Source organism: Micromys minutus, assembly GCF_963924665.1.
Source record: "Micromys minutus genome assembly, chromosome: 27".
Taxonomy (NCBI): Eukaryota; Metazoa; Chordata; class Mammalia; order Rodentia; family Muridae; genus Micromys; species Micromys minutus.
The window spans coordinates 25,969,164-25,991,072 of NC_137962.1; the positions used below are offsets into that span (position 1 = coordinate 25,969,164).

Here is a 21,909-nt window from a genome sequence, read left to right on the forward strand (position 1 = left end):
AAGGGTTCTGAGTGTTAATGGATAAGAAAAACCACCACTCCAGTTTCCAGGAAAGATTTTAGAGTCTGGGAGTCAAAAGGCAAAGCTGTGATTATTATGTAGGGTCCTTTAGCTTACAGTGGGCCTTTCAAGCAAGGGTCCTGAGGTTAAATGCCAGGTACTATCTAGGTTTGGCCTCCAGGCTGTTCTCAACCACTAAGGATAAGAAATAACTACAAGGAAGCTAGTTTTAAAGTTAAGAAGCTATTCCTGGGATTTACATTAATGTGGGCCTGTAAATTTGGCTTGTTCGTTTGCTTGCTTGTTTTTATTGGAGTTAAAGTACATTTCATAAGTTGTCCATTCAACATTTGACCTTTGGCCTCAAAGGCTGCTAGCTTTGTGTTCCCCTTGGTTTAGGCAGCAATGAACACACCTAACACAAACTTATAAGCTGAGGTTTTCTAGCAGGTCAGTGACTGTGGGTGCATATGGCTTGAAGCAGCAAAATGATGATGATAATGATGATGATGATGATGATGATGATAATAATAATAATAATAATAATAATAATAATAATAATAATGGAGGACTCTAGGATTTCACAGAACAGCCCTGAGTCCCTTGGCAATTAGTTGCTTTTCAAAACTTTTTATGTGTTGACATACAAAACTAAGTGGCTGTTCAAGCTAGGGTGTTCAAGCTGAACTAAGTGTTCTCTAATTTATACAAAAGGAAAATGAGGCATGCTAAGTGAGCCTTGGGAGGCAAGGGGAAATGGGCATGGGTGTGGCTTGTGCCACAGAGATGAATCACTTGCACGAAGCAGAAGCATCTACGCCTTCTTCCTGTGTCTGCTGCTTTGCCAGTCCTGTTCAAAGACAGCCATGGTTGCGCAGACTATTCGATGACTGGTTAAGGAAGGAAGTTCATTTTAGTTGTGTTAGAAATGTATTTTATGGTATTCTGGCACCATCCTCAGTGGGCACACTAGATTCCCAGGAAAAGGCAACTGGAGTAGAGGGTGAAGGAAGTACAAAGGTGACCTGACATCTCATTTCCCTATTCTAGCAGAAGCAGAGATGAAGCAGAGATGATGTTTCCAACTAGAGCCTCATGGAAACCTTACCTCTTTGGCTACTGAAGTTTTGGGCAAAGATGGAGATAAAAGACATTGGTCTTAGAATGTGTTGCATGAATGTGATTTGTGGAAAGCCTCCACCCGTGGACACGCATCCAGGACATTCAGCCTCATTTCTCATTCATCGCCAGGGTGTCCAATGGGCTCAGGGTGGTGGGACAGCAAGCAGCATTGCTGTCGGGACCGACTGGAGCTCCTTCTCCTATGCTGAACTCACCTAAAAGTGAAAGAGTCTCAGGTCAAGGGCAAAGTGCTCTACCTTGCTTCCATATAATATACACTGCTTCCCACATGCAAAGAAGCTCATCAATTTTTGTAGCAGAAGGCACAGAGAAACAGTCATATTCTCCAGGGTAAAGCAGACCTACTTTCACCAAGATTTACTCAGCTAAGCTTCCAGTTTGCCATTAGTAGCTACTGTACTGGCTGGTTTTGTGTCAACTTGATACAAGCTGGAGTTATCACAGAGAAAGGAGCCTCATCTCCATGAGATCCAGCTGTAAGGCATTTTCTCAACTAGTGATCTAGGGGGGAGGGCCCAGCCCATTGTGGGTGGTGCCATCCCTGGCCCAGCCCATTGTGGGTGGTGCCATCCCTGGGCTGGTAGACCTGGGTTCTATAAGAAAGCAGGCTGAGCAAGCCAGGGGAAGCAAGCCAAGAAGTAACATCCCTCCATGGCCTCTGCATCAGCTCCTGCTTCCTGACCTGCTTGAGTTCCAGTCCTGACTTTCTCTGTTGATGAACAGCAATCTGGAAGTGTAAGCTGAATAAACCTCTTCCTCCCCAACTTGCTTCTTGGTCATGGTGTTTGTGCAGGAATAGAAACCCTGACTAAGACACTACTTCACCAAACACCTGCTCTCTAGATCATTGTTAGCGACCTGGTGGCTGACTTTTTTGCTGGATGAAATTGCAGTTTGAGGAGCTGGGGAGATACCATAGTCAGAAAAGTACTTGCTGCTCAAGTAATACAACCTGACTTTGATCCCTAGCACCTGCTTAGGAATCTGGTATGGTGATACACTCTTGTAATTCTACTGCTGAGGAAGCAGAAACAATTTATAAGCTCCAGGTCCCAGTGAACGGTCCTGTCTCAAATATAACAAAACAATAAGCAACAACAATAAACAAAGTTAAATGCTTTGTAAAAATAACGCCCGATGTTATTCCAGCCTCCACATGCACATTCATATATGAGCACACATATGTATAACTGTATATAATTACTACTAGTATAAAAATTGTTGTTTTGTAGAAGTTTTCTCTAAAACTGAAACCTTCAGTTTTGAATGATCAGGACATAGGGTGTTAGAAATGAGATGAAACAGTGGGAGAGGAAACCTTCTACCCTGCAAGAAAGCTCCTTAAGCTCAGGAAGTCAACAACTCAAAGGTTTCAGGAAGTCCCTGAATCTGATCAGATTTACTAGGTTGCTCCTTCCCCAACATATAAAAGCAGTCAGAACTGATGAGAGACACTCAAACAAGTTGAGCTACCTGGAAGAGGCTTAGATCAGCTGAGCAGTCTAGAAGAAGCAGAGGCCAATTTAAGGGGGGGTTAGAGCAGTGTTTCTCAACCTTCCTAACACTGCGTGCAACTCTTTAATTCAGTTCTCCATGTTGTGTTGACCTCATACTATAAAATTATTACATTGCTGCATTATAACTGTGAGTTTAACACTGTTATAAGTTGCAATGTAAATGTCTGATATGTGACCCCCCCCAAAAGGGGTCATGACCCACAGATTGAGAATTTCTGTCTCAGACAAAGCTGAGCTGCCTGAAGGATACTCAGAACAATTGGAATACACAGAAGGAAGAGCCTTGCTTTCCCTGCAGGCTGTACAGTATGATCCAGGCTTTCAACTTTCATTAGCTATTATCCATGATGAGGTAGAGTTTGGTGATAACATGTCTTGAGTTGTAACTTTGCCTAAGTAAACCCTTACTCCATATTCCTGTAAGTAGCCCCAGTAAAACTCATCAATTCACTCAGCTGGACTTTTGATGGTATCCATACTTCCTTCTGACATTGGATCCTTACCTGGTGTGAATAGGGATCATTTGTTCACATTTCTTCAGGGGAGTGTCACACAACAGCTGCATATATAAATTGTAAAATAAAACAAGTGAGCTTTCTGTTTACACTTGGGTTTCATCTTCAAAATGTTTCATTGTTTATATGGAAATAGCCCTTAAGGAAAAATGGAAAAGAAAAGAAAGGCTCAAAACACTCTGGTTCAAGCATTTGGGAGAAGGGATATTTAACGTGCACTGATTTCTGCTTGATAGAAGATTATTAATCTAAGTATTACCTTGCCTTTCTTGAGCCCTGTACTTTTTGACAAAGCATTATTGGTGGACTCATGGATGCTTTTTTTGTATCATGATATCTTACAAAACATCTCAGTTACAAAGATACACGCCCCAGAGGCAATACTCATAAATTTTCTGTCCTTCTGAAGAAACCATTTCCCATAAGCAGCTGGCCTTACAAAATGGTTGAGTACTCTGAAAAAGATTCATTTATTGCACCATCTGGGAACAATGTCTTGGAAACTTAGTATTCTGTCCTTTAGGAAATGGTAAATGTTCTGAACCGTGAATGGTCTGGTACTATTTCTTCTGTAGACAGACAATGGGAGTCAGAACCAAAGATGAGCATGGGAGAATTTCTCAGTAGTGCACTCAACAACCCATTATAACATTTGGTTTTATATTTCACCAAAAGGAAATAACAATCCCATGCAATTATAAGAGGGAGTTCCCGTTTATCATTTGGAGGTTTTCTTCCCATTGGATGAACATGCAAAAACAGATTTATATTTGGTGGGGATATTGATTCTTCCCACCAATAAACATGGGGTTGCTGCAATAGAGTGAGAGGGCCTCTAGTCATGGCATGGTTACTCTCTATGTGTATCCCATTTACTGTAGCATGTTTGGTACTAAAGCTGAGGAATTCTCAGTGCAAACACAAGTGTAAATGGAAAGTTCACTTATGTTGTATTATACAGTTTATACATGCAGCTATCATGTGACACTATTCCTGACTAGATGTGATCAGACATCTCCTCGATGTTAGCGTTCCCAGTCAACTGAAATTCATGTCAAGTTTAAGGCATGTGTGAATTAGGAAAGAATCATACAGATAAGATCTGTGGCCAACCATGGGAATGATGCTTGGTATATATGTGTGTATAAATGCAAACATATACAGGATGTATGTGTGTGCATAGCATGCACATATTTGTCTTCAAAGATGTTTCCTTGAATATTGTATGTCATATGCCTCAAGGTTTTATTGCTGTGAATAGAAACTGTGACCCAGGTAACATTTATAAAGAAAAGCATTTAGCTGGAGCAGGTTTACAGTTTCAGAGGTTTAGTTGGTTATCATCTAGATGGGAATCATGGCAGCAAATAGACAGACGTGGTGCTGGAGAAGGAGCTTCTACACCTTGATCTGTACGCAGCAAGGACAGACTGTGTAACTGGACTAACTTGAGCATAGGAGACCTAAAAGCCCCACACCCACGGTGACACATTTTCTCCAACAAGGCCATATCTCCTAATAGTGCCTAGCATTTAAACACATGAGTCTATGGGGGCTGTTCCTGTTCAAGCCACCACACAGTTTGTGTTTGATTGACCTCTTACATTATAATTCGGTTAACAGGAGGTGCACATTGGATACCTATCATGACTGAAATAGAAGATAGCTAGGTATTACTCTCTATTTCTGAACATGGGATTAAGCCCATTAATGGGAAATTAATGATTGTTGGAAGGTGAGAGTGTTTGATTGATAAAGGGATGTTTTATTATAGAGTTATGTTTGAAATCTGAACTTTGAGGGCAAGAGTGATCTTGCTATTGTACAAGGATGGGCAGAAATGCACACCTCTGACCTTTTTATGGTCAGGGGTATGGTCAGCCTAGTCTCTACATATTCTAAGACTTAGTTCATTCTTCCTTGGTCCCCTCTGCAGAGGTGAGAGAATCCTTTCACAGCAATGATGGTGGAAGCAGAATTCATTTTCTAGAGATGACATGTCAGGAGTGTCCAAGGTGACATCCAAGGATCTCCTTAACTGCACTTTCGATGCAAGCTGGGCATCCAGCACTTAGGGGCCACACCTTCTATGTTTCCTGCCCAGCCCTGGGGCATGCTCTGACTCTTGGCTCTAACAATCCAGGTTCCCTCAGACTTTAGAGCATAATTCTGAGTGAATGGAGATGTCACTCAGAGTCTTATTTTATCTTCTGCTTTAAAAATATTAGAATCTGGAGGGTGGGTAAAAAAAGGGGGGAGGGTAGAAAAAAATATCAGAATCAATATTTGATGGTTGACCTCAGACTTTGTCGACCATAATACTTCTTTATTTGAAAAGTTTTTCTAAGCATTAAAGAATAAACTCACATACACACAATGAAGATAAATGAAGGTATGTCACTTGTATTAGAAAAATCTACAAACAAACAAAAAAATGGAGGTGGAGAGATGACTCAAAAAGTGATAAGAACACTGGGTGCTCTTCCAGAGGTTCAAATCCTAGCACTCACATGTTCCATGGGATCACATGCCCTTTTCTGGCCTCCAAGGGCACCAGGCATGGAAGTGGTTGGTGCACAGTTATACATGCAGACAAAACACCCATGTACCTAAATTAATAAAAAATCATTCAAGGAGGTAACTGCAGACAATCATATTAACCAAACCAGACCAGTTTCCAGAAGAGAATATCATATATTTTATATTATATCTGTCTCCCAGATTTCCTATAGATGCATAACACTCTGTAGGCATATCCTGCATGATTTGAAAGTAGGTATTAAACTATCTAGAGCAGTAAGGAAGGTTAACAGTGGAGCAGGGTTAAGAATGAGGGAGGGTAGATCGAAGAGAAATGTAATCCATGGACAATGGTTGCTTGAGTAGGAATGTTGTTATTTACTGCAGTGCCACACACAGCAGTTTTGTCCAGTTTAAAAAAAAATTTTTTTTTAAGAATGCATTTGCATTGTTTACTAGTTTATATTATTTTCTGCTCCATTAGACAAGTAGACTTGGTGTAACCTTCAAAAATCATGCTCCATTTAAATTTAAAATGAAATTTTCAAAGAAGAGGGGAGGCATATGGACCCTAGCAGCTTGCTTGTGTGTTAATTGAAGAGTGAAAATTTGAAGTCAATTGTATCTGGTCAAAACACACAAATCCATTTGAAGTGACAGTCTGTTATTCTATGTGGAAGCATTTTATGTTTCATCCACTTTTCTGGTTTCTAGAAGTCATAGAGCCCTTGTTAAAAACAAACATTGAAGACTGTAAAATATTCTTTAATTTAGCAAATTTAAAAAGTACATTGTTTCAGTAGGTGGTCTGGGATCCAGAGAAACAAAACAAGCCACTATTTCTTAAAGCCGTGTTTCTTTAATTACTGTTTACAAATACCTGGTGACTCTTCTTGCCATCCCATTTAAAGTTCTTGTTTCCTTTGCTCGTTTGAATTGAGGTACTCACTGGTTTGTTGTCATTGCAGGGGAGGAAGTTATCAAGATAAACCTTGGCACTCATGACCATCAAAGTTGGGGGAGATCTCTAGTCTGATTATCTCCAAGGTTGGGATCCAGACTTACCTGCCTGGTCTAATCTATTCTCCATGAGGTACGTGAGAGCTCCGGCCTTCAAGTTTTATTGGCTTTTACCAATGACAGGAAAACACATCAAGCTTTTTTTTCAGCCGGAGGGTAGAATGCCCACGAGACTATCACGTGCACACCTGCTCCCCATCCACCAGACAACCATCACTCTTTACAAGCTCCGTGGGCATTCAAGGCAGAGCCTCAACGTGAAAGTTAGGGATGAAGATGTTACTGTCTCCCCACACTGACCAGCAGAAAGATGAAACCAATGTATGCACACATAAACCCTTTTCTTACAACAGCTCAACTGTGAATCAATGCTCCTTCCATATTAAGGAGTTTTAGTTGTACTCACAACAAGAACAACGTCCAGAGTTATGTTGGTCCCAGGAGAACATGACTCTGAGTGAGAAGATGAAGTCCATATGTAGCATGACTATAAAGTTCTTGCTTCATTTTAACAAGAAAAATAAAATTATACTCTCACCTTGCATTTGGGGGATTTTATTTTTCTTTCTAATGTGCGTAATGAGTTTATCAGTTTTCTTGGCTTCTTGTCATAATTTTTTTTTTCTTTATGAAGGACAACATTTAATTGGGGCTGGCTTCCAGGTTCAGAGTTTCAGTCCATTATCATCAAGGTGGGAAACACGGGCAGCACCTTGGCTGTTGAGAGTTTTACATCTTGTTCCAAAGGCAACCAGGAGAAGACTCTTCCAGGCAGCTAAGAGGAAGATCTCAAAGCCCACCCCCACGGTGACACACTTTCTCCAACAAGGCCACAAACCTAATATTGCCACTCTCTGGGCCACGCATATTTAAACACATGAGTCAATGGGTGGGGGAGGCAAACCTCTTTAAACCACCACAAGTAGAATTCTTTTCATAAAATATGATTCATGATTGTTAGACTCTAATACAGCATTTTTGATCTTGTCTTTTATTGTTCTTAGTATCATCAAAACACTGAAATGTTTAGGTACATGATCATGTAATTCACACACATAAAAAAAAAAATCTAGCCTTCTAACCTTCTATGACATAACAAGGAGGTAGGAAAAAATTTCAAGATGAATTACTTAGAAATAATTTTTATAATTCCGAAACTCAGGAGGCAAAGGCAGTTGGATATCTATAGCTTTTTTAGTTTCTGTTTTGTTTTTTATTTTTTTGAGACAGGGTTTCTCATGTAACACTGGCTGTCCTGGAACTTGCTTTATTGACCAGGCTGGCCTCAAACTCAGAGATCCATCTGCTTTTGCCTCCTTTCTGCTGGGCTAAAAGGTGTGCACTACTACCATCTGGCTAAAGGAAGTAACTCTTTAGAGAAACCAAACCAACCCAAAACAAAACAAAAACAGACTATGTATGACGAATAAATTCCTACAGGTGGGAGGGTAAAAAAGAGCCAAACAAGATAAACAGAATTTTGATGCTAAAATGCAGCTTTACAGGGTTGAGATAGGGGCTCGGTGCTCAAGACTATAGACTGCTGTGGACCCAAGTTTAGTTCCCAGCACAGACACTGAGTGGCTCAGAACCCCTTGTAATGCTAGCTCCAGGGCACTCAGCACAGTCTTCTGGCCTCCATAGACACTGCAAATAATATCAAGAACGTAGTTTTATATTTCAACTTGACCAAGTCTCCTGGGCCCTTTTTCTGGGTAGACATCTTCAAGTGACTACAAATGAGACAAAAGCCACTAAGGTACTTCCAATCCTTAAGGCTTTGAACCAGTTGGGGTAATGTGGTAAGAGGAAAAGTTCATTATGTAATGCTACCCCACTCCTATTATCAATGTGACAATGGCTTCATCGAGTCTTTCAGAAAACAGGATGGCTACCCATGAAAACAGAACAGGACCCATACTACTAGCTAAATTAATGTAGTCTGGTTTGGCCGGACTACTTTCTGGTAGAGTAAAGCATAAGCATCATATGACCCCACCCAAGAAAGCTAAGAAACTGGGCTGCATAAGCCATCTGAGTAAGAGCGAGTACGGGGTTCTAAGACCTTGTTATTACCATGACAAGTGGTGGAACAGTAAAGGGGATTAACCCCACCAGAGTTATATATAAGGCTGACTTTGGCTATCACGTAGTAAGTGGCGGTGGTTGGTTTCTTGGGGGAAAGGACTGCCTCCTTCTGCTGCTTTTAAAAGTTGCACGGTGACATGTGATGACATTGCATCTTCCTTATACATGCTTGAAATGAGGTGGAAAGCCAAGTTCTTGGAGGCAAAGAGGAAAAGTTCTGCGGAACACGTGTCTTGGGAATAAGTCTATTTTGCTGGCTCTGAGTCTCACTTGTAAAAGGGTTCTTCGGCATCTTTGAAGACGCTCCAGAAATTTTCTGGATGAAGTGAAGCATTCTGGTCACTACTCAGAGTTTTGTCTGGGGAAAATGCAATTCTGATTCATATATTTTTACAGTTGTGGGGGATGGCTGAATTTGAAGCAACATCTTGCCACCATCACATGGCACAAAAGTTGAACAAATTCAACCGGAAACTCAGAAACACTTCTGGCAACTGGAATCACACAGCCCTCCTTACATGATTTTTAAACCAATAGGTTAGGAACAGAACCCCTAATATGGTCGCCTCTACTTAGATGCTGAATCATTAGCTTTCCTAGATTTAATCATTTTTAAATTAAAAAGAGGGAATCATAATAAAAGTAATTATTAAAAATGAGAGGAAAATTTGATAAGTAAGGGTAGGTATAAGTATTTGACAGATTGTTGACTTATTTGTCAAAAAGTATTCTACATTTGGTGAATGTACTGTAGCCTAGCTTTATGACCTGTCTTCAAGATGCCCCAGTGCAATAGTGCCGTAAAGCTTGTAGAAGTTAACAACAAATATCTGATTGGATTTAAGTCCCACTCCTTGAGATAGAACACATCTCCAAGGCTGCCTGGGGGACCAAGAACCTGACACTAGATGGGTCAGGGACCTAGGGTAAAGCTAGACACTATTGCTTCACAGAAAGTAACCTAGAGATAGAATGAATCCTAATGACATTCTGCTGTTCTCATAGATCAGAATCTTCTCAGCATCCTCTGCAGGAGATGGAAAAAATAGGCAGAGAGTCAGAGAGACCTCTGGACACTCAGCCCTAAACTGGATGTCTCTGAATCTCTTCCTTCGGGGCTCAGAGAATCCTACTGAAGGAGAGGCAGAAAGAGTCTAAGAGCCATTTATGTGTGTGTGTGTGTATGAGTGAGTGCATGCCGTGTGTGCACTCATAAGACAACATCAGATCTTCTGGAATTAGAGGGTGTTGTGCTTGACATGGGTGCTTGGAAACAAACTCAGGTCCTCTGAGGCCTTAGCAACATGGGTGTGTAAACCGTGGGCACGTAACACATGGCCTTCTTATGATGAAATCACAATGAGATTGTCGAACGTCGGTGCCACACACACACACACACACACACACACACACACACACACACACACAGGCCTCTTCTGTGGAGGTGAATATGGAGCAGATTCCAAGGACATTGGGCACAGTACAGCCCCTCAATGATACTTGCGTGTGCTCTACCTTTACTCTCCTCCCTAAGCTTCAGCCTTTGCTTAGGTAAAGCAAAAGAAGCAGTTACTGAAAAGGCAACACTCAGGTGCTTCTGAGGAAATCAAGACCAAAGGACTCCCCAAATTAACAATGCAAATAAGATAGAATAAAATACTTTTACACATGGTAATGATTGAAGTAAGGAAAATGTTGACTAATGATTTTGAAGTTCCCTCTTCTCTTGAATATCCCCAACATGTTTATTACCTTGTGGTCATATCCAGTGTTTCCAGTTATTCTTCCTGTCATGTTAAATAGTATAACGTAGACAAATTTGGACATGAGTCCTTACACCTTTGGTATATTTAGCTATGTTAAATATACTTTACTCCGATGAACCATGTAACATTTATTGCTCCAATACCGATAAAGAGTGGCTGTAGGGTTAGATTAAAAAAATTAAAGGACTATAAAGATCCATTTGTGAGGATATTCTAGGAATCATTTTAAACAATGTATGAAATGATGTGTTTCCATATATACTGCAGAAACTATGGCAGCCCACACGCAAGACCTGCAGAGATCCAAGGGAGATGTGGTCCCACCACAGACAGCAGTAAGGACACACTGAACCCCATCTCTGAGGAAGCTATCTACAGTTGAGACTTGTTTGCAAAAGGAAAAAAATAAACAGTGTTTTCCAATGGGGTGTCAGCAGGTCTATTAATCATACTCTGGGGGGAGGCTCCACGCTCAGGAGTAGTTGCCAAAGCAAAACAAACTCTGGAATTTTTTGTGAGCTTTTTGTTTCATTTTGCTTTTTTGGCTTTTTTTTTCCTTATTGGTTTTTGTTTCTTTTGATTTTCATTTTTGTGTTTTCGTAGGTTTTTTGTTTGTTTTTTGTTTCTTGTTTTCTTCGTTTCTGTTTCTTGTGTGTTTGGTTTGTTTTTGGAGTGGAGGTAGTATTTCGGTTGGGTAGGATCTGGGAGGAGTCGGGAGAGGGAAAACATGATCTAAATATATTGTATAAAAATAATTTAGAAAAAGATGATATGCTTCAATTTGATAGGTACCTTTAAGGAGAGTTTAGGATTCTTATCTAAAAAAACACCCAAATTTACCAAACACCAGTATTCTAACACAATTGTCAATTAATACTTTTGGCCTAATTCATCTGAATTCTTTATAACTTTACATAGTTTATAAACACTGCATTTTCTAATGCTAAAAGCTAGATATCTATAATTGTATGCACAATACAGACTAGATACTATTTTAAGGTAATTTAGCTATTAACAAAAAATAATTTAAAATGTTAGATATTTGAAATTAGCAAAGCATTTATTGATTCTTGTATTTTTTTTAAAATTGGGTTTTTTTTGTGTTTTTCCACACAAATTCACATTTTTCCACACAAACTCACTGATTCTTGATAGTGAATTTGTTTAATTAGTGATTGTTGAATCGGTGCTGTTTTGCAAGCTAGGTATTGAAAATGCCCTGGATGGGGTGGGGAATCTCAACACAAAAGGCCTGATGCAAATATAAAGGCAATTGTGGTGACTATCTCCAAAGTGGCTCTGCCAGGCTCTTCAGCAGAGGTGGGCACCGGCTTCAGCCATTTGTTAAGAAGTGATGCCAGCAAGGGTATCCAACCCATTGACTGAAAATCCCGCCAACCATGACTTAGTGTCTTCAGTATTTAAATAGTACTCCTGTTTTGTCTGGATGTGTGAATCTCATTATGAGAGGCTGCCCATGGTTTCCCTATCTGGTCTGGATTTGGAGGCTCATATAATAAGATTCCCCATTTTAACAAAGTTAAATATGTTTACATGCATATATATTTATTTATGTATACATATGTTTATTGACATATATATACAGTATATATAAGCAAAGTTAAATATATATATGTATGTGTGTATATATGTAATATGTACATATACACATATATCTATATACATATATATTTATAATGTGTGCAGGTGTTTGTAAGTGTAAAAGGAAGAAAGAAGAGAGAGTCGGAGGCCCCTTTCTTTCTGAGTCTGTACTTAAGATGAGTGTGAACCTTTGAACCCACATTATCTCTGTGTATCCAGCACTTAGATTAGCTAGTAATAGCTTTCTAGAGATGGACCTGAACAGTCGGCAGCCTGGCTTCTCTGCTCACTTCTGCTCTGTTCCAGCAGCTTGAGCTGCTGCTGTTGCGTTGACCACACACAGATGGATGCTGCCACCGGATAGTTTCTGCAGACACTCTATGTCAGCCACATAAAATAGATTTCATAAATATGTACATATACATTCTCCAACTTGTTTGTTCTCCAGAATTCTTTTAAAAATGGAACGCTGAAAATGATATCATATACACACTTTTTAAAAGGCCCTAAAAAAACATTTTTTCAGCTCCATTCCATCAATCCACCAAGTAAAAAGAATAAATAAAATGAAGGCAGCAGATAAAAGATCAAAGTAGTACTTTTATTACCAATAAAATGTTCCATGATGAAACCTAATGTGAGGGTTGCATAGTCTAGCCAACTTTCCAACTCTTCTAAAGGCACATTTGACTCCATAGAATACTCATGGTTCAGGTCTCCAATTCCCACTACTTTGAAAGTCTGCTAGCAGAGATTTAGGTTCCATTAGCTTCATCTAGTTAAGCAATTTTCACCCATGGTTATTCTAAACCATCCAAGTCACAAGTCTGAAGAATAAAGAGAGGATCAGAGGTCAAAAAAATCCCAGAAATGCCTTTTGTTGAGCAGGAATACTTTTATTATTATTGTTTGTATTTACATTTCAAATGTTTTCCCCTTTCCTCCCACTCTCCTCCCTTTCCCCCTGTTCCATGAAGGTGCTCCCTCTTCCAACCACCCTCTCCCATCTCAGTGCCTTGGCATTCCCCCCCTACACTGGGAAAATGAGCCTTCACTGGACCAAAGGCCTCTTATCCCATTGATGCCAGACAATGCCATCCTCTGCTACATATGCAACTGAAGCCATGGGTCTCTCCCTGTGAACTCATTGGTTGGTGTTTTAGTCCTTGGGAGCTGTGGAGGGTTTGGTTGGTTGATAATGTTGTTCTTCCCATGGGTTTGCAGACCCTTTCAACTCCTTCAGTCCTTTCTCTAGCTCCTTTTGGGGTCCCCGTGTTCAGTCTGATGATTGGCTGCAAGCATCCTCGGCATCCATATCAGGCTCCTGCCAGTTAGCACTTCTTGGCATCAGCAATAGTGACTGGGTTTGGTGGCTGAGTATGGTATGGATCTCCAGGTGAGGCAGTCTCTGCATGATCTTTTCTTCAGTACTGAGCAGAGTTTTTAATTTAGGTTAAATCAAACTTTTATTTTCAGTTTTACAGGGTTTTAATATGTCCTAAGACACCGTGGTTCTCAACCTTCCTGATGTTGAGATCCTTTCGTACAGTTCCTTGAGTTGAGATTCCCAACCATGAAGTTATTTTCGTTGCTACTCACACTGTGTATTTGCTACTGTTGTGAACGGTAATGGTAATGTAATTGTCCGTGTGTTTTCTGATGGTCTTAGGCAACTCCGGTGAAAGGGTTGTTTGACAACACCCCTCCAAAGAATAATGGCCCTGGGCTGAAAACCACTGTTCTAAGATATTCTTAATACTTTATGAATACCTCAGAAAAAAAATTAGAATAGTGTGTTCAGCTTCCAGCTAAGGCAAAAATAAGGCTGAGTGTGCTTCTCAGTGGAACAATGTGCTGGATGAAACATCTTCAAAGTGTTTTATATTCCGTGCATTATTGTCAGGGATTGTCTGTTGTGCTATAGAGCATCAGAATGGATCCTCTCCAGCTGTGCCTGGCCTTCCATGATCTTCCTTTTTAGCATCCTCTGTATCTTGGATACTTTCTGCCCCATAGTGGCTTCTGTCCTACTCTTTGCTTCTGTGGTTTAGATATGATAGCTTCCACAGACAAATGAGAGAAAGTGACTGTTGTCATCTATGAGTGGATAGTTTCACATACAAAAAGAGAGTTCGGGGTTGCCAGTAAATTAAAGTGGTAACATGTAAGGGGAATACTAGGTCCATTGATTATTAAACATTATTTTCATTTAATGAATGCCATACCCAAGAAGCAAGCACACATATTATAATTATAAAAATCAAACACAAAAGACCCCCCAGGATGTCCTAAAAGCGCTGTTGAATTAGAAGAGGTAGAACTCCCAGGAGTAAACAATACGTCAGAATAGATATTGTAGGAGATAGTTAAACACCAAGGATGGCTCTCGACCCCAAGGATCTCAGCAGTGATAAGAACTGAACCTCTGCATTGGTGGCTAGATGTGGAAAGAGGAGACATAAAGATGACTTTGGCCCTCTAGGATCTGGGTTCTAGCTGGAGACCTCCATAGAGCCAGGCCCCACCGTGCAAGGCGGTTCACATTAGAAATAAACCAACTGTCCAGAAGACAGAGTGAGGAAAATCACACTCTTAGATGTGAAAGCTGTCAAGAGAATAATAAAGGCCCTCTTAGAATTCACAGCCAGAAGGCAGCCTTCAAATAGGTTTATGACCTGCATTAATTAATGCCACCTGTGTGGTCTGTGTGCGCTCCAGTTTGAACTTTACTTCAGAGTCATTCTGGTTTGGGTTAGAGCCAATTTCCAGAAGCAAAAGGAACTGCTGGGGAGAGGAGTAGACAGACTCTCTAAAGTTTGAGCAGTTCTAAAGCGACTCATTTATACCCCCCAAATCCCAAAACACACAAGGATGTCCACGGGAGTGTAGCAACGGGAACAGGAGAAGAGTGAGGAGACGGGCCAATGGGTAAAGCACTGAACCCCCGAGTTCAGACCCCTAGCACCCACATAATAAGCTGGGTGTAGGGGCTGGCATCTGTAACCCCAGCACTGGGATAGTAGGTGGGAGGTAGACACAGTAGATGCCAGGGGCTCTCTGACTAGAGTCTAGTGTAAAACACAATCCCCAGGCTCAGGAAGAGATCCTGTCTCAGAAGACTAGAGGGAGAGCCATAAAGAAAGAAGATATTGTAAGTCAGTCTCCACACGTACATGTGTGTGTGAGTCCACCCTAACACACGCATGCATTTGTGCATACACTACTCTCACCAAGAGAAAGAAAAAATTTGTGTCTGACATAATGCTCAGATAACAAATATTGAAGATTTGGGACAAATTTGCTTAATATGATGAAAGGAATGGTGATGGTTTGAGGGAGATGCCCCCCTTAAGTTTTAGACATTTGCATCCTTGTTCTACAGTTGGTGACTACTTGGGGAGTATTAGTAAGGGTGGGCTTGTTGGAGGAGGCATGCCACTGGGCCATACTTTGATGTTTCAAAAAGACTTCCACAATTTGAACAAGTTCTTCCTTTGCCTGGTGTTTATTACTTGAGATATGAGTTCTCAGCAGATGAAGCTGTTTCCCGTAACCTGCTGCTTTCGCTCAGCCATCATGAACTCTAGCCCTCTGGAACCATTGTTGTGTTTTATAAAAGAAAAAGAAGCCAGGGATGTTTGGTGGAGGCACAGTATGGTGTGGGGGAAGGGGGTGCCCCTGTGGGCCCATGCTGCAGCATCCCTTTTCCCTGAGGGACCAGCCACATGACTGGTATAGCATAGAACAGAGTTTATGTGGAGCATGAGGAGGGGAGTTGAGGGACGAGGAGGAGGGGGGAGAGAGAGAGAGACAGAGACAGAGACAGAGACACAGAGAGAGAGAGAGAGAGGCAAAGAGAGAGACAGAGAGATAGGAAAAGAGACAGAGAAAGAGATAGAGATAACATAGAGAGACAGAGATAGACAGAGAAACAGAGACAGAGAGAGACAGAGAGAGGAAGGGAGAGGCCCAAATGAATAAAATCAGAGATAAATGGGAGTCATTACAACAGATACAAATGAGATTTAGAAAACCATTAGGATGTGAAGTGAAAACTTCTGGTTCGTTTGGAAGGTCAATTATGTCCAATGATATTTTGCTGGGCCACAGCGGTGAAAGGATGTTTTTCTATAGCAGACACATGAAAGGATACATGAAGAAGTATAAATATGACCCCACAGACAGTGGGAGATGAGCGCTGAGCCTTGGTTCCAGTGTTGTTTATCTTAGCCTGTGACCTCATGGAAATGTTTATCTTCTTTTTCAAAATGAAGTATTCTTCAAATACCTTCTGTAGGGATGGTTAGTGAATCCTTTAGCCTTTTTAAATCATGGAAGCTTTTCTGTCTCCTGCAGTCATGATAGTTTTGCTGGGTATAGTAGACTAATTTTGTGGTTTTCTTTCAGGTCTTGAAAGACACCATCTAAACCTTTAGAGTTTCTATTGAGAAGTCTGGTGTTGTTCTGATGGGCCTTCTTTAAGTGTGATTACATGTTTGATTATCAATATTTTCTCAGTATACTTATATTTGACAATTATTGGATGAGGAGAGGTTCTTTTCTGGTTTTTCCTGCTGTTCTGCTATCTATGCCTGGGTGAGTTTTTATTTACATAAAGTTGGAAATTTTTCAGCTATGATTTTATGTAAGATTTTTTTATGCCTTTCACATGAAATTAACCCCATTCTCTGACTGCAGTGTCTTGTGGATCTTTACTGTGTAGCTTTTACTTCTTCATCGTTGTCTACATGTTTTAATTTTTCTATCTTGCCTTCAATCCTAATTACCTATCCCCTGATTGAGCTATTCCATTGAGTTAATTTTCCACAGAACCTCTTATTAAAACTTGTAAGCCATTTGTTAAGTACTGGAATCACTTTCATCTCTCATATTTCAGGTAGTATTTCTATCTCTTTTTGAATCCCTCTTTATAGCCTGTATCAACCCTTTCTATTTCATCAGCAGTTTGTGTTCTCTTGGTATTGAGTCAGGAGGTTATTTACATCTTCTTTGATTTCCTTGAATATACCTTTGGTCATCCTTCTGAACTCCGGGATTCTGTGGAGAGCTGAGGAAGACCTGAATGTGTAGGCCTGAATGAACATGTGTTGTTGGCATTGCCATGGCCTTGTCAAGGACCCCATCAGCTCAAATCCATGTTAATGACAAAGTCTTCCCTCTAGGGTGAGCCTTAGAGGGACAGCAAAGCCTTCCTTGGGTGTCTTGGGGTCAACACTCACAGTTTGTGCAGAAAGTATCTACATTCTCTCCCCACATCTCTAATATTTATGGCCTGACTACTGTCCTACTGAGACTGCTCTTATTGAGACTAGCTAAGCCTGTATCCTGGTTTCAGCTGTATACCATAACTTTGCCTGCTTTTTTATCGGCTTGTAATGACCCCACCTCTTTGTTCAGCTGCCTGCAATAAACCCCCTTCTCTATTTAACTATATATAATGAAGATGTTAAACTTCATGGATGTTGTAGTTCCTCCATCAGAGATCCTCTCTCTGTCTTTTCTTCATTTCCTTCTAGGTCCTAACTACAGGAACCTTACAGGCTCCTAATTAGGTCCATTCCTGGAGCCACAGTGAATGCAGAGATGACATGTTTTGTGGAAAAGACATGTTTTTTTGGCAATGGTAGAGGGGGCAGGAGTGGTGGTGGTGGTGGTGGTGGTGGTGGTGGTGGTGGTGTGTATGTGTGTGTGTGAAAGAGAAAGAGCAGGTGGTGTGGTATGTGTGTATATATATGTGTGTGGGACTTGTACATCTGAAGTTAGGTCTTTGGTTGAATTAAAATTAAATCACCTTGTTCTTTCATTGGAAGTGGCTTCATATCCTAAAGGGAGTAGGTTGTAACCAAGTATTTTCTCAGCTAGAGAGCACCAGGCTCAGTGTCCAACACCCCTCCAACTGCTGGTTGCAGCTTTGACTGTGGTCCCAGGTGCTGGTCACACCTGTGGGTGGCCCATCAGGGTCTGTTTGTGAATGTTGGTCCTTTTCTCAGTTGTTCCTCCCAGGGATGAATGTGCTACACAGAGCCTGTGTACATGTTGCCCTCAAGAGTCTAATGGGATTTCTAGCTCACTGAATACTGCGAGCTTTGATTCAAAGTTCCTTCCCCAGTCTACAGCTGTTCTCCTTTTCCCGCTTTGGCATACAGTGTCGTGATATCGCCTCTTAGTTTTCCAAGAGTTTGGTTCATAGAGTGTCAAGGGCCAGCAAGCTGCTAGTTTAGCATGGGATTATTTTTTTTAAATGCTATTTGCCAGCACTCTGCTTAGGTCCCAAGAGCAGAGTTTTCCATACCATCTCCCTTTGCTCTTCCTGCCATACGTTCTTCTCTCTCAGTCTCTCTCTCTCTCTCTCTCTCTCTCTCTCTCTCTATATATATATATATATATATATATATATATATATATATATCATCTGTGCTCTTGAGAGCATTGGAGCTGATTTGCCCAGGGTATCTCAAGTGTGGCTTCAGCCACTCCCTCTAATTGGAAGTTGGGGTCACCAATTCTGTCAGCTTCTCCTCCTTGCTTGAGTTTATTCCTTGCGGTTTCCACACATTGCATGAGTGTTGTCTGCCTCTTTGTCTTAACTTCCTGAAAATATTCTCCCACAATTCACGTGTATATCTAGTCCCTACTTGCGGCCTTTAAGTAAACATGCAAACTTACTTTATAACCAGAATTCTATTTAAAAACTCAGTTTTGCAATGGGATTTTTAAAAAAGAAGAAGAAAGGCTAGTTTTCTTTAGTCAAGGATAGAAAAGTACACATACTGATTCTTTTTGTTGGGACTGAGAATTTTACTCTCAGGGACCTGAAATCTAAACATGTTCTTGTCAACCTAGACTTGGTCTGGAATTCAATCCTGGCTCTCATTTATTCTGTTCTGTTTCATTCTCTTGGAAACAATTTCCCCAATTACCACCCAACAAGACGGAACCCATAATAAATGTCCTTTTAAAAATCTGCTCTTATTTGTAATGATATGTTTGAAGGAGCTTTAAAATCTAACGCTGTTATCATCCTAATGATCTGTCCATGTTAATCATTTAGATTTTTAGATGGAGTTTAGATTTCACCTGGCTAAAGTCCAGTGAATGTTCTTGTTGGGAGCATAATCATTCTAACACAAATATTCACTACTTTACACAGGTTCATAAAAGCTCTCCAGTTTCTCTAGGAAAGAATTTACTGAAAGAAGCCATGTATGGAACAAATCATCCTTCAGCTGTAACTCCACAGCTGTGAGATCTCCAGGCCCAACTTGGAAAAACATATGGAAAGATCCTAAGGAGGAAAAGGGTAGAAGGAAGTTAAGAAAGGCATCTAAAGAGTCTAGCTCCAGCGGAGATACTTCAAAGGACTACTCTATCTGAGAGAAGTGTCTGAAAATTACTCTATATTGGATTCATTGTGTGTGTGTGTGTGTGTGTGTGTTTGTGTGTGTGTGTGTGTGTGTGTGTGTGTGTGTATGTGTTTCAGAGGCATTAAGACAGAACTCAATAATATGCTGGTAGCTTTTTGGAGGGTGAGTATGTAAACCATTGCGTACTTTAAGAATGTCAGAAAGGAGCAGAGAATGAATTGCTCTGTAGCAATGTAAAAAGCCTTATGAAGACCAAACCAAACCAAACCAAACCAAAACCCAGTAAACCAGTTTAATTCTTGGATTAAGTTTGACAGCAGATACAGCAGACAAAGGTTTGTCTGAGCATCTTAACTGATTCACTGCTATGCTGAGCTTTGGAGGCTGACCCAGGGTTTCATTACCTGTCAATCAAGTGCTCTCTCTGCCTTGTGCCCTCAACCATCCCTGAGTTTTCTTATTCGAGACCGTGTTTCACTGAGCTCCCCAGGCTGACCTTGAACTCATTCTGTGAGCCAAGCAGGCCTGCTGTCCCCTTGCCTCAGCCTATCTGGGATTAAAGGCTGCAGTTTAAAAGAGTTGCTATATCCCTCAGCTTTTCCTGAATATATTAACTTGTGAAAACCATCAGGAAGAAGAAAACAAGAAAGTGTTCTATTCTTCCTGTGTACAAAATATCACATTTTCCAGGTTTTGCCTCACACAGGCCACGCAGGATTCACTGACCGTATGCTTCCTGTGTTACGTCCCATTCTGAGTTCTGTATTTAATCAATATTAATAAAATCAGACTGGTGATCATTAGTTACATCACACTCACATACTCTGCTGGTTCTTAAAGCCCTTCAATCTGTTGGCCAGCTTAAATTGTTTATAAAGATTATAAGTGGCTATGGAGGAAAACGTGCAAACCTCACTTTGAACCACATATAAAAATCTAACTCTAGGTCTAGAGAGGCGGCTCAGTGGGTAAAATGCTTGTTGAGCAAATGTAAGAACCAGAGTTAGGGTCCTTGACACAAACATAAGAACTAAAAGCCAAGGCATGGTAATCTCAGTGCTTGGGGGTGGTGTGGGGCTGGGGGTGGAAACTCAGACCCTGGAGACTCACTGGCTACTCAGTCCAGCCAATATGACTATTCCAATTTAAAGATCCTATCTTTAAAAAATAAGTTTAAACATGGTAGAAGACCCCTGACATACTTGCACACTTGGATGCACCACATGTGTGTGGACATACACGTATATGCACAATTACAAACCAATGAAAGCTCAGCCTTTGGTACCTTTGCAGGATATTTGATCATACTTCGAACTCTGAGTAGTTCAGCTGATGGCTTTTCTCACCCAATAATCTATACTGTACTTTTTATATTATGAAAGATAGCCAGAGCCTTCCCTGCTCCCAGGGGTATTCCCCATTAATGCTAGCTTGAAGTCTCTTGGCATTGCAACTTAAGTATATTGTGTCTTCAGCAGCAAGGTCTTACCACATAGTTATAGTAGGCAACCCAAAGCAACACCACTAGTCTGCATTCTTTAGGGTTTCTGGGGCCTCTCTGAATAATAACTCCTTGGTGTTATCCTACGCAGAGCACAGAACTTTTTATTTAACAACTTATCCCTTCTGGAGGAACCATTGTCAGCCTATGCAGGATACCTTTACTACATGCTTTCCGTTTTAAAAAATGTTATGTTTTCAAATTAGTTCCCCAAGTAGTGAGCTTCCATAAGGCTTTCTTATGTATCTTTAGCTTTGATTCACCGGCCTTGCAGCCCACATCTTTGTCATCTCCTTGTTCCCACTCTTACTTAAACCTTTTCCTCTCACTATCCTAACCTTAGTACTTTAGAGTCTCATGTGATGTATGATCCTCTATATCCCTTTAAAATGTAGAAGTTAATAGTCAATAAATCATCCTCAGATTTTTTTTTTGCCCAGCTTCCACATATAAATGGGTTTCTAGATTGTTCCGTGATAAATTAAGGCCCGGAAGGTAATTTAATATTTTAGAAGATCAAAGCTCATGAAATGAATGGAATAAAACCAGTAATGTTTGAACTGTTCTCTTCATATTATTTGGAAATATAAAATACCTGTGAAATGTAACCTGGCATTTATAAACTGATTTATGTCAATACACAACTAAATGCTATCATTTACTGCTAAGAGCTGTTTATTAAACACACCATGGGATTAAATGGCTGGCAAAGAACTGTATTCTTTCCTATGAAGTGGAACAGCAGGTTGTTTTCTGTACTTCAGAGGTAACAACAGGCACTTGGCAGGGTGATCCAGTCAGCAGATAACTAAGTATTCCTTCTGCAAACAGATCCCAGTACGATTAGAAAAA

At 40.6% G+C, this 21,909-nt stretch overlaps 2 pseudogenes across 2 annotated transcripts in view; both read right to left on the reverse strand.

Moving 5' to 3' along the window:
- LOC308438356 (glyceraldehyde-3-phosphate dehydrogenase-like) overlaps positions 1-21,909 on the reverse strand; it is a 224,223-nt pseudogene that overhangs the window by 192,341 nt on the left and 9,973 nt on the right. The window lies entirely within an intron of this gene.
- Positions 8,389-9,137, reverse strand: LOC308438097 (transmembrane protein 69-like; annotated as a pseudogene). The gene has a single exon. The product of its transcript is annotated as a transmembrane protein 69-like (transcript).